General features: G+C 36.9%; 1 long non-coding RNA gene across 1 annotated transcript in view; it reads left to right on the plus strand.

Annotated features, from left to right (window-relative positions):
* The window catches only part of LOC310729215, a 110,357-nt gene extending 93,271 nt beyond the window's left edge, over positions 1-17,086 (plus strand). Inside the window, exon 2 of the long non-coding RNA XR_014534511.1 lies at positions 17,032-17,086. This is a non-coding gene — a long non-coding RNA (uncharacterized lncRNA). The remainder of the gene's footprint in view (positions 1-17,031) is intronic.
* Positions 17,087-18,120: the final 1,034 nt, after the last annotated feature.

Here is an 18,120-nt window from a genome sequence, read left to right on the forward strand (position 1 = left end):
TCACGGAGCGCCGTGTGGGATTCGCGGCGGTTGTTGCTGGGCTGCTTTTCTTTATACCGAAGTATTTGTGTGTGTGTTTGTGGATTGTGCATTCATGTATGAGCCAGCAACAATGTGATAGACTTCCGGGTTTTTAGCTTTTTGCTTCTGGAAAAAAACGGCAATACAAAGCGTCAAATAAAAGTGTCGAACATGACATACGCAGAGCTGTAGAACCGTGTTAAAAAAATTACCGCAAAATAAATAAGCGTTTACATGTTTTTTAATTAATGCATGATTTATGTACCGTATTTTTCGGACTATAACTATTTATGAATTTTCCTGGGTTTTTCCCGGTTTTACAAACTTCAAGCCAAAAAACTGAACCCCGTTACATTAGACCAATAAAAAAACTCACCTCACCTGTGTTCTGAGCTGCACGGCATCGGGAGAAAAAAAGGTTTTTTTTAACGCACAACGATGCCAAAAAATAAACTCTCGAGAGAAATAGTTGTTAAAGGAAGGAGGAAGACAGTGAACAACGACTTACTTGGTAGGCTACTGTTTAGATACAAGCCGTTGTAGCGCGTTGAGTCTGGGTGAAGGGAGAGCTCACTAACTCCAGTTGCAACAGAAATCATATAAGCACAGACAGGTTTCCAAAACTCGTGCTTTTTTATTTTTCTTGGCAACAGCGTTACGGGTTAGTCAAAGAAACTTAGAAATGAGCATCAGAATAATAATAAGGACATATTCCTCGGTCTTGCACACATGCAGTAATAGCGGAAGAATGCAGTGGCAGGCTATTCCCAAAATACCGCTATGCTCCTAAAGGAAGCGCAACATATTTCACCCGTTACACTGTGTAACAGACACTGTCTTTCGTTAAAGCCTGTGTAAAGTTTATTAGTTTCAGTGTAGACCTGCGGCTTATAGACAGGTGCGGCCTATTTATGTTCAAAATAAAAATCTTTGTGAAATTCAGTGGGTGCGGCTTATATTTGGGTGCGCTTAATAGTCCGGAAATTACGGTATATAGAGATTGGATACAAGTGAAATGATCTGCCAGTGCTGTGAGATTATTACACTTGGTAACAATTTTTGAAATATGATAACATATTAAGGCTTTAGAAAAGAACAAAATTTCTTAAAAATAAGCATTAAAATACTTATTTTAAGCAGTCCATTTAGTCTATTGACTTAAAACGAGATTGATAATAATTTTTCTTAAAGTTTGCTTAATTTGGGTGAAAAGATTATCTATTCGAATAAAAACTGTACACAGTAGTTACGATGAAAAAACAAGGCAAAATCGTTACCTTCTGCTTCTGAAAATACTAAACTTTAATACTTAACATAAAACATTAATGAATGTATTTATATTCATATGAATATTCAACATGAGAAACGGAACTCAAACTACAGAACGACTTTGTAAAAGCTGTAAGAACTTCCTATAAAGGACAAAGTTTCGAAAAATAATCACCATACCATACAGGTCTTATAATTTGTTATTAGATTGTTAATAAATGTGCTGACGACATAAAACAAGCATTTGGGATAAATAATACTAACGAACAAGTGTCATTATTGAGTACCTTTTACTGGGCAACATTAAAACGAGTTATTACACCTAAAATAAAGCTTTAAAGGGTGCAAAGTCTCAAATGATGGTTAATGTCTCTAATGGTGATTAATGTCAATTTGCAGGTAAAATAATTCACTTTAAGTGTTACTAAGTAAGTTAGAGAAAATATATTAAAACAATACACAATCTGCTATTGCATAGTGTTTTATTCTTAAAATAAGATAAAAAAATAATTTTTTGGCTAGAAATTATTAATAATTTTGACTAGATGAGGAATTTTTGGAGTGTACGAGCCGAGCAACACCGTGTTAAACATTCCGTTGTGTTCCTTTGTACTTTGCTTCTTGCGTCTGGAACAAAAACGGCAATACAAAGCGCCAGAGAGTTATTGCATTGTTTTACCGTGAAATAAAGGTGACAAACGCAGAGCTGTCAGAATGTGTCCGAAAATAAAGGAGAAAAATGAACTAGGGTCTCATCCAGTTCTCTCGACTTTTACAGTTCCACAATTGCTCTTATTTAGTGTTTTTTACACTTGGTTTGTTTCGGCCAATTCGACTCGTTCACCCTGTCGATCTGGACCAGATATGAACGCTCCAAATAAACTCAGACCATTGAGGACACTTTGTTTCAAATCTGTACTGGGGATTCATTTATTGCTATGTTGTAAAGGCAAACCGTGCCCATGGAGCAGTTTAACCCCAAACTCTGGCCTCCCAAAGAAACTATAGATAGCAACCAAGTGGGTTAGTTTGATGTGGTACTGAATACTTTCTCTTGTCCACTGAAAGAAAACTAAATATCTTAAAAAAAAATAAAAAATAAAATAAAGGCTTCTTTGTAAAAACACCTCAAATTGCATTTCCTTGTATGTAATACAAGGGGTGGCGCTGGAGTCTTTGTTTGAAGTATCTGAGAAGAGAATGATGGGGAGACCTCTCGGTATCCTTGACAACAACACCTGCATGTGACACTGGAGTTCTACGGGTGAACATTCAGATGGAGACTGAGACCATACAACTGGTCAAATACAACCAAAGAACACCACAGAAGGTCTTTCCTACCAATGGATATCAAACTCTATAACTCTTCCCCTTTTAGTCTGTGCCACTATATGCACTGTCAAAATTTCAGAATTACAATGTACATTAATAGAATACCATGTGCAATACTATACCATCATACTATGTGCAGTTCCATACCATATGCAATGTCACATCATGTTCAGTATGTTCTTAGTTCCCTAGCATCTGCTGAATTTTTTAATAAATTTCATTGAATTTATGATTTTATTATATTTCATCTACATTTATGTTTAATTGTATTTTAGATCAGTCTCTGGCAAAAATAAATAAAAATAAAAATCTGGGATTAATCAAGTTCTAATAAAGTAACGTAATGTAATGTAACCTATAATGGTAGCTCAGTGGTTAAAGTGTGGGACTTATGACCAGAAAGTCGAAAGTTTATATCCCAGCACCCCCTAGCTGCCACTGCTGGGCCCTTGGGTAAGGCTCTCAACTGTTCAAATTGTGTAAATGAGATTACTCTAAGTCGCTTTGGAGAAGTGTAAGCATTTGGCAGAAAGCATTTGGCAGATTTGGCATCTGCCAAATGCTTTAAATGTAGGAGGAAATCAAGGATCTTTTAGGAATGTTATTTGCTGCTTTATTGCATTGGATTGTGGTAGATCTTGAAAGTGCACTTAGAAACCACCCTGGATAATATCACAGTGTCAGTGAGCGAATGTGACAGGGTACACGGCCAGATTATTCTGTTAGTGTGTGTGGGTGACTAGGTGAATGAGGACCCAAATGCAGGATCAAAATGGAGGGTCAAAAACAGAGGCAAACAGGGCGATGCAGAAAAGACAAAAACAAAACCGAAAACAAACTCCATACAATCCAAAAGTCAGCAAACAGAACAATATAGGCAGGGCAGAAACACAAAGCAAAAACAGTCCAGAGTTCAAAACCAGAGCAGAGCAGAACAGGGTTCAGGTACTGGAACAGGATCCAGAGCAGGCAGGGTGGCAAGAATAATCCCAGGGACTATAGGAAGCCGGTGAGATAATCTGATGCCAAGCTAAAGTCTCGGGTCTCCTTAAATACCAGGAGGCGCGGGAAAAACAGCAAGATGGCCGCCAACCCAGAAGTGCGCGCCGCTGAACCGAAAGTGCACGCCGCATGCTCATTAGATCCTGACAGATAGCTGAATTGGAAGACACACTCCAAACAAACATTTACATATAGGACCAATAATCAAGTTGTAAATCTATTTTAAATGTTTTGTGAGGTGGGAGAAAACCAGAGAACCAGTGCTAGATTTGAGTCAAGTCGGGGGGGTGGTGGTGGTGTGTGTGTGTGTGGGGGGGGGGGGGGGGGGGGGGGGGTTTGTTGTGTAATTCATATATATATCGAGCACTGCAAAGAACCCAAAAAAGGAAATGCATAGAAATCCAGATGCACAAACAGAAGTTTGAGATCAGGATTGAGTGAAACCATAGAAACGATGAAACAATATTTATCTGTTAGCCTGCGATGTATGTCGATGTAAAATTTGAATTCTACAACCTTAGCATGTATTGAGTCACTCACTTCTTTGTACATGTAATGTAGTAAGGGAAGTGGTAGCTCAAAGGTTAAGGAGCTGAACTTTGGCAAGTTTAAATCACAGTATGAACAAACTGTCAGTGCTGGGCCCCTGAGCAAGGCCCTTAACCCTCAAATATAAAATCTGAAAAGATGAGATCATTCTAAGTCACTCTAAATAAGAATGTCTGCCTAATGCTGCAAATGTATTGATACACCTGGCTTTTTTCAATGAAAAGTGGAAGTGGTAGCTCAGTGGTTAAGATATTTGACTTCTGATCTAAAGGTCATGAGTTTAAATCCCAGTCCCACCACAGTGTCACTGCTGGGCCCTTTGAGCAAGGCTCTTAACCCTCAACTGCTCAGTTGTATAGTCTAACAAAAAGTACTTCTGGATAAGGGCAAATGTCATAATGTAAATTGTTACTCCAGAGTTCTGGGGCTCACAAGTGTATAGGATGTGTTTGAATGTAGGAGCATACATTCTTGTTTTCACTTGAACTAGGAGACCCTAACCTGCTCCAGCATGACCATGCCCTATGCACAAAACCTGCTCTGTTAAAATATGGTTTTCATGAGTTAGAATGGAAGATCATGAGAGGCCCTCTATAGAGCACTGACCTCAACCCTGAACGTTGACTTCATCTCAGGCCTCCTCACCTCACCAACATCAGTACCTGATTTTCCCATTCACAAGAAGGTTTTGGGCTCATGATATTCTGAATAGATATCAATTATTGTTTTACTCATTAATATGATTTAATTAATGGATTGTTGTGCTGAGAGTATCAGAAAAGTGTATCTCTAACTCGAGCTCATAGTTTGTGTACTTTTTCCACCACTGGCAACTGTATATGATTATATGAAGAAAAAATACAATACATTGTGTACTTGTGTACTAATGCAGTGTTGTATCCTGAAAAGAAAAGCAAATTCTTGACTATAAACACCACTGTGATTTCTTAGGCAGCTCCTCAGACCTGAATGAAAGTGCGACTATGCAGTATGCGCACACGGACTGCAGGGAATCGGCGACTTTTCAAGCAAACGAAAATTTGAAAATCCATTTCATAACTTACTGCTTTAACCGTAACTCTATACAGGCATCTTTGTGGTTTCATAAGAAACCAAGGTGTTTCAATATTTTCCCTAGCATTCAATACCAATGTCATTTATTTCGGGCAAGTATCTAAGAAAAGACTCAAAACTGACGGAAAATCAACTGCTTTTACTCTTTCAGCTGCTGCCTTCATCTCTGTGTGAATTCGACTGCGTTCAACATGAAGCAAAATACCTGCGCATGACTGAAAGCCAAGCTAACAGATGGAGGTTATAGATCATAAGAGATGTATCGCACGGAGAATATTTTTAGACTTGGGCTAAAGCTTGCACCCCAGGGAGGTGTTGCTTTCAGACGACATGACAGATTTGATTTCACTGCCGGAGAGGACTTTTTTGATAAAATCGCAGGCAGCTGGAAGTGCAATCTGTATAAAATGCTAACATTCGACTATGAAAAGAAAAACGGACCCACTCGCAAGATAAACTATTATTTTTATTTTTCAAAAACACACATGACTCTGAAATCTACTGTGACTGCTTAGTCTGGGCCGGTCTACTGAATCAGATCCTAGGGAGATGACGAAAAATTGGTAAAATCTCTTTGAGGATATTTTGCTGGGTGATGACCAATGAGCCCACTTATTGGTGACACCACAATGACTATGTTTATGTTAAATACTAGTGATCCATGAATAATCTGAACGAGAGATCAATTTGAATAATAAACGAAAATACTGTCTATACAACTAGTCAAAAAAAAAATAATTATAAGAGGAGGCCAACGTAAATACAATCTTGATTTGTTAATTAGCACTGCATGAAAAATAAGCAGCCATGTTCATATTCACTTTTTATCATATCAGAACTGCAAATCACCTCTGATCTAATCTAATCCAATGGAATCCAATGTCATCCAATTTAATCTGATATAATTCAATTTTTTTCCAAAGTGAATGAGCTCAATCTGTTAAAAAATCGATCAGGTTTTTTTAATTCTCTGTTTTATTTATTACAAAAATTCCGAAAAGGTTGGGACATTGTGAAATGTAAAAAAAAAAAAAAAAAAAACAAGATTCGAATACGAAATTTTTTTATATATTTGTTTTTATTGTGAATAGAATATGGATTGCTGACATTTGAAAATCATTGCATTCTGTTTTTAATGACATTAAAAACAAATCATTGCACTCACATCATTGAAATTGCGTTTGTAAATAAAATGAATTTGCCTTACTCTTTAATAGGCAGCTATTTGTATATTCACTCATATCAGAAATGTTCATAATCCTAATCTAATCTCAATAGATTAAGATCTGAAGATGAACATAAAAACATTAATCGTAAAAAATATATAATAATAATTCGACACCTGACCATAAGTTATTTATTAAGCATCTCATTCCACATTTAGTTATTGTATTATTGTTATGGTATATGTTATAATAACCTCCATTAGATTTTCTGGAGACCTGTGGAGGTTCATGCAGCCACAATGGTGTTAGTATAGTCAGGTACTGATGGAGGTGAGAAAGCCTAGGGGTGCAGTCAGCGTTCACATTCACACCATGGTGTTCCACAGGGTTGAGCTCAGAGCTCTCTTGCCGAAGACTTCCCAATCCAACCCACGTAAATGATACATCCTATACAATTTTGTGCCTTCAATTTTGTGGCAACAGTTTGAGAGAAGTATCAAATATGGCTGGGAAAATCATGTGTCCCGATATGTTTGTCCCGATAGTGTAGGTAAAACTGGTGTGTTTTTGTATAAAAACACTTTTTTTTTTTTTTACACTGGCGTTTTAAATTGTTTTCCAATTATTTTCAAAAGTTAGAAAAATGCTCACAACGCTTTAGTGTGTATGTGTTAAAAGGTTATGAAAACCAGAAGGATAAAAATTTGGAGTCATTGGTGCGACTATAAAGTTGTTTGAATGGGTCACATGACCTAAAACAAGTCATTGCTTTTCACACTCTTAGTTCACACCACAACACGAAAAAAAAAAAGGGTTTTCAAATGTGTCCACTTCGGAAAACTTTTTTTTTATGTATTTATTGAATATTTTAAGTTCATTTTGCATGGACCGAAATGTAGAGAAAAAGATTTGCCCTTCATTACTGTAATCTTTCTGTGAATTTTTATACGTAACTCAGGTGCTCTTTAATTAGTAAAAATGGAAAAATGGAATAACATACAGCTTATGTTAAAGATTGGAATACAGTCAAAAATCATTTTGAGGTTAGATGGGTGTCATGTTAATATATTGAGGTTGTCAATTGAGCATTTTAATATTCAGCTGAAATTTAATAATGTGGGTTAAAAGCTATGATGATAAAACCGTTATTTCTTGGTTATGATAGAATTAGCACATGAACAATGTTTCTCATCAGGACCTACACCTCTTGTTCCATGTCACATAACTGTTCCACCTGATTTAGGTATTCAGATAATGAGAAAAGTTAACCCTACAACTAGGCTCCAACCATCTCAAAAGACTCCCTGCTGTTCATCACCAGACAATCATCAACGATTCCTTAGCATCTGGCCATGTGGCAACTAACTTCATGAGAGCGAGGGTTATTCCCATTTTGAAGAAACCTGCTCTGGTTCCATCAAACATGAAAACTACAGACCTGTATCACTTCACTCCTTTCTTTCTAAAACTCTGGAATACACTGTTTTTAACCAACTGTCAGGGGTTACGACGGGGTAACGCTGGCCAATCAACTGTCCTTTTTTACACATGTTGCTAATGTGATTTGTTCTTGTTGGTTTCTTCTTTACAACATCAGAAGAATTCGACCATTTCTGTAGACACAGGCTGCCCAGGTGCTTGTTCAGTCTCCAGTCATTTTGAAACTGGACTACTGCAACTCTCTGCTGGTAGGTCTACTTCTAAACGCTATTCGTCCTCTAATCCAAAATGCAGCTTTGCGACTTGTGTTGAACCTGCCCAATTTCTCCTTCACCTTATTACCTCATAACTCCTGGCACTGCAACACATTGCCTAATATATTATATATTTTGAAACAAAAACGTGTCATGTCTTTTATGAATGTCTTGAGTTCAGGTTGTCCTTATCTACTCATTTTTAATCTAGTTTTGCCTCGTTGCTGTGACCCTCACAGCCACCCCTAAATAAATTCAATTACTGATAACATTCAAATACATATGAATAAAAATAATACGTGATATATTATCTATTATACAAATAATTAGTGCGCATTTTGTGTTATTTTCAACAAGACAAGAATTATTGCTTTCGGTTGTTTGACAAATACGTACAGTGAGCAACTTTACTGGGGTCGCCAACTCTTCTTCTTGTTGTGGTTTAATCATGCTCAGAGGACGTTCTGCTGAGAGGGAAATCATTTGAAAGTCATTAGCAAAACAATCAGTAAAATAAAAAATAAAAAAAAAATAAAAAATGCTGAATGCACCAGGTGACTTATATATATATATATATATATATATATATATATATATATATATATATATATATATATATAACATTCTATAATGAGGTTCTTTGGGTTTTTTATCACAACATTGGCATTAAACCTCACTCCTCACTTTTGGATCAGATAATATAGGATCAGCATTATAGTGTCTTTACAGGATATGATATATAAAGTCTGTAAAGGCTCTATAAAATCTGTTTATATGGGATCTTCAATCAGAGTGAATTAATGTAGACAAAAATCTTTGGGTGTAATAGTTAGTGTTTGAAGAACTTGGAGCACCCCCCGTGAATCATGGCAAATATCATTACATTTTTCAAAATTAAAAAAAGGAAAATAAACCAAAACCTATAAATAAAAAAAGAAAAAAAGGATTATCACTGTAAAGTCAGACTGATCCTTCTAAAACTTCTATTTTGTTGCCACTGAACATGTTCATCTTCATGCTTCAACATATAACAAACACTCACAATACAGAAGAATTCACCTAAAGTTTAATCCAATCTAATCTGTTAATAAAATGCAGTTAGCATTTAACCCGACATTTAATCCCATGTACTGTTCTAATAAGCTCCAATCTTTTAGAAAGAGATTTCCACTAGATTTTATGGAGATTTGTGGAGATTTATTTAGTCACAATGGGGTTAGAAAAGTCAGGTACTGATGGAGGTAAGGTAAAGTAAGGTAAGGTGAGGTGAGGTGAGGTGAGGTGAGGTGAGGTGAGGTGTGGTGACCTGAGGTGCAGTCAGTGTTTACATTCACCCAAAAGTTGTTCAATAGGGTTTAAGCACATTTTCATGGAGCTCACTTTGTTCACAGGGGCATTATCATGTTAGAACAGATTTGGGTCTCGAAGAAGACTTACTATACAATTGGGTGTCTACAAGTGTGTGGTAATGGTCTGGAGAAGAACCACATATGGCTGGAAAAGTCATCTGTCTCAAAATAGAGGTGCATTGTACAGGGACATGAGGTAAGAAATAACTATCAGGTGACTATAAGGAGATTACATAATAATTAGACAGTACTGTGAAAAGAGGGAAGACAATGAGCTAAACCAGGGTAATGCAAATGATAACATAAATGGTATTAAGTGCAAACAGCATTGCTATTCCACAGTATAGTTTTTTTAATCTGTTAATGTATTTAATGTTTATTCAACATTTATTTTATTTTCCCCCATCTCTCTACTGTCTAATCTTTTCAATCTCTATAGTTTGCCTGCTTTGGCAACATTGTGACAACACTGATGCCAATAAAGCAACCTCTGAACTTTGAATTTTAACCTTTGTAAAATGTTATTTTCAATTAGAAAATCAATTAGAAGGGTCTGGCAATTTAGAAAGCGATGAAGGGAGGGGATTTTGCTGCAGAATCTTCAAAACCGTCCCCAGACTACTTATGCTGTTAGCCTGCTTTTGACTCTTTTTATATGGGAGTTGCATTCAGTGGCATTGGACTTTGGCTCAGAAGATCACAAGTTCAAATCCCAGCACTACCAAGCTGCAAATGCTGGGCCCCCTAATCAAGGCCCTTAACCCTCAACTGCTCAGTTGTAAGTCGCTCTGGATAGGAGGGTCTGCCAAATGACATGAATTTACCTGGAATATGTAGTGTGCATGAAATGCATTCACAGACATACACACAATATACAGAAACCATTTTCATTTCCCGATAGAAAACCAATTAAAGTTTTTTTTTTTTTTGCTTATTTCTCAGAGGTGACAGAAAATTGCAGTTATTTATGAACAGCTAGACAAGTGAGAAGCAGAGCGGGACCACTTTATATTTTTGCAAAACACCAGACAAATCGTATTGAAAACGTGTTTGGATGCAGTCTGAGGACAGGTCAATTGCAGGGTTGGAAATTCATCTGGTGAGCTTGCAAATAAATGTATTTTTTTTTAATGAACCATTCTCATTCACTTTCAATTCTCATTTTTTCTGTTTATTTAAATTCAGTTTAAGTGAATCACATGGCTGCTTCGATGACTGTGATGGAGCATGTGGCTGGTTGGAGCTATTGAAAGAATACGCCTCTGAAGGAGAGCAGTACTGATTCTAAATGAAGTTTATTAATGATTTAAACAAACTGCTTATAAGTCTTACTAGTTCCATAGTAGAATAATGGGGGTGTAGCCATGCTATAAAGAGAATGTTGGACTTAGAAAAGGGTTTATATGTAATAAATGATGATGACCTTGCATAAACATTGTACACATGAAGATGACGTTGTTTTCAAATTCAGTAATTGTTAAAATATATATATAAAAAAGTAATTAGAAACCATTCAACATAAAACTAGTCAATAAGTACTTTTTTAATGGCTTTGTACATTTGTAAAACATTACTGTTACAGTCCACACTAGCACATATAGTCTTTTAAAAAATTTTAGCCCGCCACATTTTTTCGTCTTGGCTCTCCATATTACCAGGTGGCGCTTTCGTTCATGGGGCATTATGGAAAACTGCAGCACCAATCACAAATGTGGATGTCACCAAAGAGGCGGAGTGTCAAGGATTAAAGTCCTAGAAACAAGAAATAGGGAAAGAGAGAAGTCCAGAAATACTTCTGTGCACAGGTAATTTGGGTGCGTCATTACATAACCTCAAGTAGTAATTCTCGGTATACACACACTAGGGTTAAGGGCGAGTACCACCTGCTGTATTTTTGGACAGGACAGGCAGATAGTTAGATTTACCTTAAACATTAAAAGGGGAACGTAACAATCACATGCAGGTAATTGTCATTCGTGTATAAAACTAACTGGGCGAATAAACAATGATCTACATGGAACATATTTCTGTATGGAATCAACTGATTTCAACTGAAATAAATTAAAGTTACCACCATTAATGCATTCACTAATGCAAATAAGAAATAAAGATTTATTGTAAGGCCACACCAAAGAGTCCACCAGTGTGATCCACAAACCTTTCCAATAAGACTGAATACCTGTGAAGATATTCTAATATTATCATGTAGAAGACTAAATACAGGTAAACTCATATGTTGTACAGATGTACTTTTACTTCATCTTTTGTCTTGCTAGGTCAGTCTTTGCTTGAATGTGACTCTGTGAGTGGACATTATGCAAGGCCTTTCTTGATTTCTCTTGGCTCGTATGGTCTGGGGGTCACATAAGGTCAGTAAACTGAGATGATTGATCCATGAGCCTTTAGGAAAGCTAAGAGATGAAGGTGTCCCCCTCAGCAACTCACATCAGGGCGCATTCATGGAGTCTTAGAGTTTAATCAGAGTAAACAGAGAAGCCCTGAGCTCTCGGCTAAAGGTCACTGGGAGGAAAGTGACCTTTCTGATTTCTCCAGTGGGCAGACAGGTAGCCAACACCTGCTCCTAATGAAGCCATTAGCCAAATTTCAGCTCTTGGCAGGCTAAGCGTCTAGCAGCTGGACATGACAGAATGGAATAGAGTTTTACTGGAGATAAAGAGTGATGTGTCAGGAACTAAATCAAACATTCCTGTTTATTTTCTGATAAGATCACTGTGGTAAATATATATCCGGATTTTTACTGAGATTTAAAAATTATGTTCTGCTCAATAATAAGTGATATAGGATATTAGAACACAGAATGTAGGTCCAAACAAAAGACTCAAAATATGCTGTAATGCTAAGGAGTCTAAGCTTATATACAAGGGGCAGGTGTGGATTTTTGTTTCTATTCCAACAAAAGAGCCGGTGAATTAAGGAGGTAAGTTGGCCCAGCAAATAATGACCAGAATGTCCTTTTTTTCCAGTCCAAAAATCTATACATGTTTGGCATTTAACAGTCATTTGTATCCAGAGTATCCTAAGGGGACGAGACGGTGCGTCGAAACTCTGGGAATGCCCCAAAGCATTTCGACGCAGCTTGAGTTCCTAAAAGGGACCTGAAAATCATGCTCAAGTATAAGTATAGATGCCTTACCGCAAAACTTATTTAATTATACTTGCAAAGTTACCAATTCCAATATGACTTGAGTCTTGAGTAAGTGATTTAAGCATTACTTACTGTAAATGTAGGCTCAAAGATGCATTAGTCCTCAACACCAAGTTGCAAGACAAAAACAGTTGATTTGTGAGGTTTTATCTCCTTAAATACAAATCGAATTGTACAACACAACACTGCATTAACCAACAATACAACAGCCTCTTCAACATGCCAGAATAAAACAAAGATCAAACAAAATTAGACAAAGTAGTAAAGCAATCTTTCAAAAAGGGATCTTCAATTAACAAACAAAATTATGACTTTCAAGTTTTATTTGTCATATGTACAGATGGCAGTGACAGTTTGTACGATGAAATTCTTAAGTGAGGCTTGTATCAAGTTACAAAGTAGAAGAACCATTAGTATTCAACAAACTAATAAAATTTGATAAAGTAAAATCAACTATTCAGCTGATTGACTGATTGCAAAATGTAATTGGTAACGAGTGTTGTCCATTAAAATATATTGGAGTAAAAAGTACATTTATTGAAATATAAATGTAGCTTAGTAGAGAGTAAACTTTCTTTCGGCTTCTCCCGTTAGGGGTCGCCACAGCGGATCCTCCGCACGTTTGATTTGGCACATGTTTTACGCTGGATGCCCTTCCTAACACAACCCTCCCTAATTTATCCGGGCTTGGGACCGGCACTAAGAGTAGTTGGGGATGGTTCCCTGACAGGGGATCGAACCCGGGTCGCAGCGGTGAGAGTGCTGCATCTTAACCACTAGACCACCAGGGGACCTTAGCTTAGTAGAGAGTAATACTCGCTTATATATTTGATACTCAGTAAAACCAGACAATTGTTGAAAAATCACTTAGGGTCAATAACGAAGTACTTAAATGTTAAACCACTGGCTCAAAATACTTTACAACACTGACTAAGGGCTTGATCAAGGAGCCAGCAGTGGTTCTTAGGTGGTGTTGGGATTTGATTTCACAACCTTGCAAACCCAGTCAATCATCTTCAACACCAAACTACCACATTATAAGCACTTAAGTAAAACTGATTCAGAAATACCTCTACTGTAAATCCACTTTTTTTATTTTTATTTTTTTCTCTCAACACAGTTCCAAAGTGTGTGTATTTATAAAAGCTTTTTTTCATTTTTTACCAGTTTAGCCATTCTGGAATCTCTCATCAACAAGGCATTTGATGCTCACTGAGTGTTTTTGTGGTTTCTGCCCAATTCTGTCTAAATTCCAGTAAAATTCTCAGGTGATCTGTGATTTCTAAAATACTGACCCCAACTACTCTGGCACCAACAACAATGTCATGGTTAAAATGATGGACATAAACACTGAAATCACATTTTGCCCATTCTGATGTTTAATCCAAACATCAAATTATGCTCTTCACCTTTATTTTTCTTATTTGCAAATTGAACATATTGAATTGACTGGATAATTACATGAATGAATAATCAGGCAGGCAGAAATTCCTAATAAAGCACCATCATTTTTGGAACAGTGTCAGGATTTTGGCCCTTGACTATGTTTCCAATCATCTGTTCCAAGTCACATGCAGTAATTATTACCCACACCTGTTTCCTGTTTTACCTAATAAGTCACATTATTTAGGTTCTGGGTTCTGTCGTGTAAAAAGCAGAAAGTGGATGAAAGTGTGGACAATTTTTAACAGCACAAATGTGAAAAATGTACAGACAAAAGAAACTAATTTGCAAAACATAGCAGTGAATATGAATGATTATGGCAAGACGGAGAGAAACAAACAATCCTGAACTCAAATATCGAGATCAGTTAAGGGAAACAAGACACAGACATTGGTGATAAGTATGTGAGGTCCAGTTGCTGATGTGGAATCTAGTTCAGGGCTGTAATCTTGACAAGATTGATTACTGACCTGAGAAAGCCTATTACTGCATGACCAAATAAATGTATTGTAAATTATGCCTGAGGACACAAATTTGGAGATGGACAAAATTGTTTAGGATGGCTTTGGATGCATGAAATTTTCACTTCACTTGAACTATTAGACTCAGTCCTGTTCCAGCATGAAAATGTCCCTGTGCATAAAGCCATCCAAGCCAGATGCTGTCTGCACAAAAGGCCTCCTCACTTTACATACATGAGTACCTGCCTTTACTAACGCCCTTGTGACTCAATGAATCTCCACAAAACTCTACATGCACACTCTTAAATCTCATGGAACATCTTCTCAGAAGAGTGGAGGTTATTATAACAGCAAATGGGGACTGAATGTGAAAGTGGATGCACCAATCTCAAGTGGCTGAAGTGTCCAAACTTTAGTTCATATAGTGTACTTGATGAAGACATGATGTTCCATATCTTAGCTCACACTTCTAAACCTAAACAAACACATACATGAAAGCAATTTTTTTAAGAAAACTTCAATGCATCTAGTGTATGAGTCAGTTCCTTTTCACCTTTGCTTTTCCCAGTGAAAGAAGCTAAAGGGCTCTTGATAAGGGCCATTGCTTTGATATCTTGTTCTTCCTGTACACTACAGCTCCTCATTTATCCGAAACATTCTCCGAGGGATTAGTTCACAACGCCCGGGTCTCTTTTAGCCGTTGCACAGATCAAGAATAATGAATAGTCAGTAGTCCTATTTGTCTTGACCCTGTGTGCTCTGTGGCTTGTTTAAAAAGCCAGCGAGCACTGATGAGATCTCTTTAATGAATACTGAGCAACAACAACAACAACAGGATGATTTCTGGTGCAACACTTCTGTTTAATTCAAGTGTCAGAAGCATGCAAACGGATATTCACTTGATAGTTCGATTCCATGTGATCGTGATCGCAGTTGTAATTAATGTTTTGCTCAACCTCTGATTAAATATCTAACAAAGTATATAACCCAGCTCTCCCTTATGTAGCTGAGGATGTGATACGAATCTTTTGTGAGTACTAATGGTCCATTTCTATATTTCCATGAGTCAGAAAATGCATTGATGACAGAATAGGGGCAATAGGGGACTCATGGAATTCAAACATTGCTCTGGGAAATGTGTCTTTCACAAAGTAGCTTAGTTGTTAAGGCACTAGAGTTTAAAATCCCACCTACACCAAGCAGGCACTTCTGGACCCCGGAGCAAGGCCCCATAACTTTTCAGTAAAATGAATGAGATTAATGTAAATCTCTATAAAAAGGGCGTCTGCCAAATGGTATAAAAATATTTACTTAATGGCAGGTAGTAGCTTAGTGGTTAGGACATTGGGCTTATGGTCATGAGTTCAAATCTCACCTGCACCAAGCAGCTACTCCTGAGTTTAACAACAGTAGCTGCTTCATATGTATCTTTAATGTATCATATCATTGGCAATGCGTCTAGATCCCTACTGTTTACTGTTTGAGTAGATGGACAGACTTGATGCTGTTTCCTCCCACTGTGGGTTGTCTAAGCCTATTATGCCAGCTTTCTAATGCCTTGAAACCTTTCCATGTATACCCAGTGGTTTCTTTCTACCTGGCAGCTCCTGAGGATTGAATAATATCTCTTTTAGCTCTCCTTTGAGCTTTATTGCAATGAGGAACAGGACTGTCTTCGCTAGATTAGAAACAACACTGAAAAGCTGTGACAAAAAAAAAAAAAAAGAAAAAGGTAGTTGTGTAAGAATAATTCATAGTGGAAATGAAGAAGTGATTTAGAAGATGAGCCACTGCGGTGCCAAATAGGAAGCAGCAAAATGGGCAAGAACGCACTGTTTTACATCTATTTTATGCTCTGGGAGAGAGGAGTCCCGGTGACACACTGCATCTCTGTATATTTTTCCTCTGTATATATCTCTCACTGCAGTCCTGCAGTTATTTAATAATGCGACATAGTCAGAAGCTGTACTTACGATTTGCACCATGTATTAAAAAGCAGGACTGTACCCAGTACCTAGCTTTAAGATGGTTATATAGAAAGCTGTTTTAAAGGGGAGAGTGGGGACAAGGGTCAAGTTGTAAGACTATCGATTGGTTCAATCACCAATAAATTCTATAACTCAGATTGTATGAGGAAAATATATTTATATACTTTTTTCTCTTCGTTTTAAAATCAAAAATATAGTTTTGTTATGTAGAGCAGTGGTCCCCAACCTTTATTGCGCCACGGACCGGTTTAATGGCGGACAATATTTTTCACGGACCGGCAGATAAATACAACAAAATAAAACGATACGACCGGCATAAAACTGGTATTTTTCAAATATAATAATAATTGTGAATCCACTGTGTTTTTTTTTTTTGTTCATTTTGCAAACTTGGGGTTTTTAATTTAGCGGTAATGTATTATGTGTTAGCGGCCGGAGCAGCCCCTTTAAGAAGGTAGTGGATGGAGGTAAGACATGTGACCGAGGCATCATGACATGCATCAAGAGTGAGTCATAGACAGATGTGGCGGAGAGAATCTGGTAATTTTCCAAAATAAAACATCGTTCAGAATCAGATAATAAATCAAATAATGTAAGTTATGTACTCTTTCTGTGCGGCCCGAGGGTTGGGGACCACTGATGTAGAGGATCCAAATATACCATTGTACCATTAACCGGTAAACTGTATTTTTTCGTCAAATTATTTGTATACTTTGAATTTCAATGTTATGAACAGAAAAACCATTTCTCTGCATGCTGTATTGTGTATGGTTGTGTGTCCGTAAAAGTTTTTTTTTTAAGACTTTGCTTGTCTCTCCTTTCTGGAAAGCTTTAGGTTACAGGGATGTATCATTTAATTTAATATATTTTTATTTGTATAACATAAAAATGGACATTAAAGAAAGATTTTGTGCCTTTGTTTCTTATAATCATACTTATATCCATGATGAGTGAGCCAGTAGTAACTGTGGCAAAGAAAAACTCCCTGAGATCCCACATATGACCTGGATCATCCAAATATATACGTGTAGGATCCACTAGATTAAACAGATCAAGATAAAACAGGAAAGACATCAATCAGTAAAAAGTAACGTATTGGGGGAGTGACTGCCCATGCCGATGCACTGAGATGCAAATCAACAACTTGAACGCTAATTGTTTCTTGGTAGCAGAGTTTCTTCTGCTCAGTGATAAATGATGGTGGACATGTTCTCTAGCCACAACACTCATGAAAGCAAAGCCAGCCGATAATAGCGACTAATTGGCAGGAAAGTATTACATAAAACATGAATGGACTCCTGGAGAGAATTTATAACTATATTTTACCACACAGAGTTCAAGCTTATCACTATATTAAAGCTACAAAGTTATTTGCACTTATTTGATCTTATTGGCAAATTTCTCATTGGCATGTCTTTTGCAATTTTTGTAAATATTGAAAGAGTTTCATGGGATATGGTGCAAATTCTTGGACATTTTACGAAGCCAGACCACATTCAAATTGGGGGTCTCTATATAAAAAAAATAGTTTCTGTATATTGCATTTTATTGCATTGTCATTAAGTTTCTGCATTTGAGAGTAAGTGTTATCAAAAATGTGAAAAGA

The sequence above is a fragment of the Silurus aristotelis genome (assembly GCF_946808225.1).
Source record: "Silurus aristotelis genome assembly, chromosome: 7".
Lineage (NCBI taxonomy): Eukaryota > Metazoa > Chordata > Actinopteri > Siluriformes > Siluridae > Silurus > Silurus aristotelis.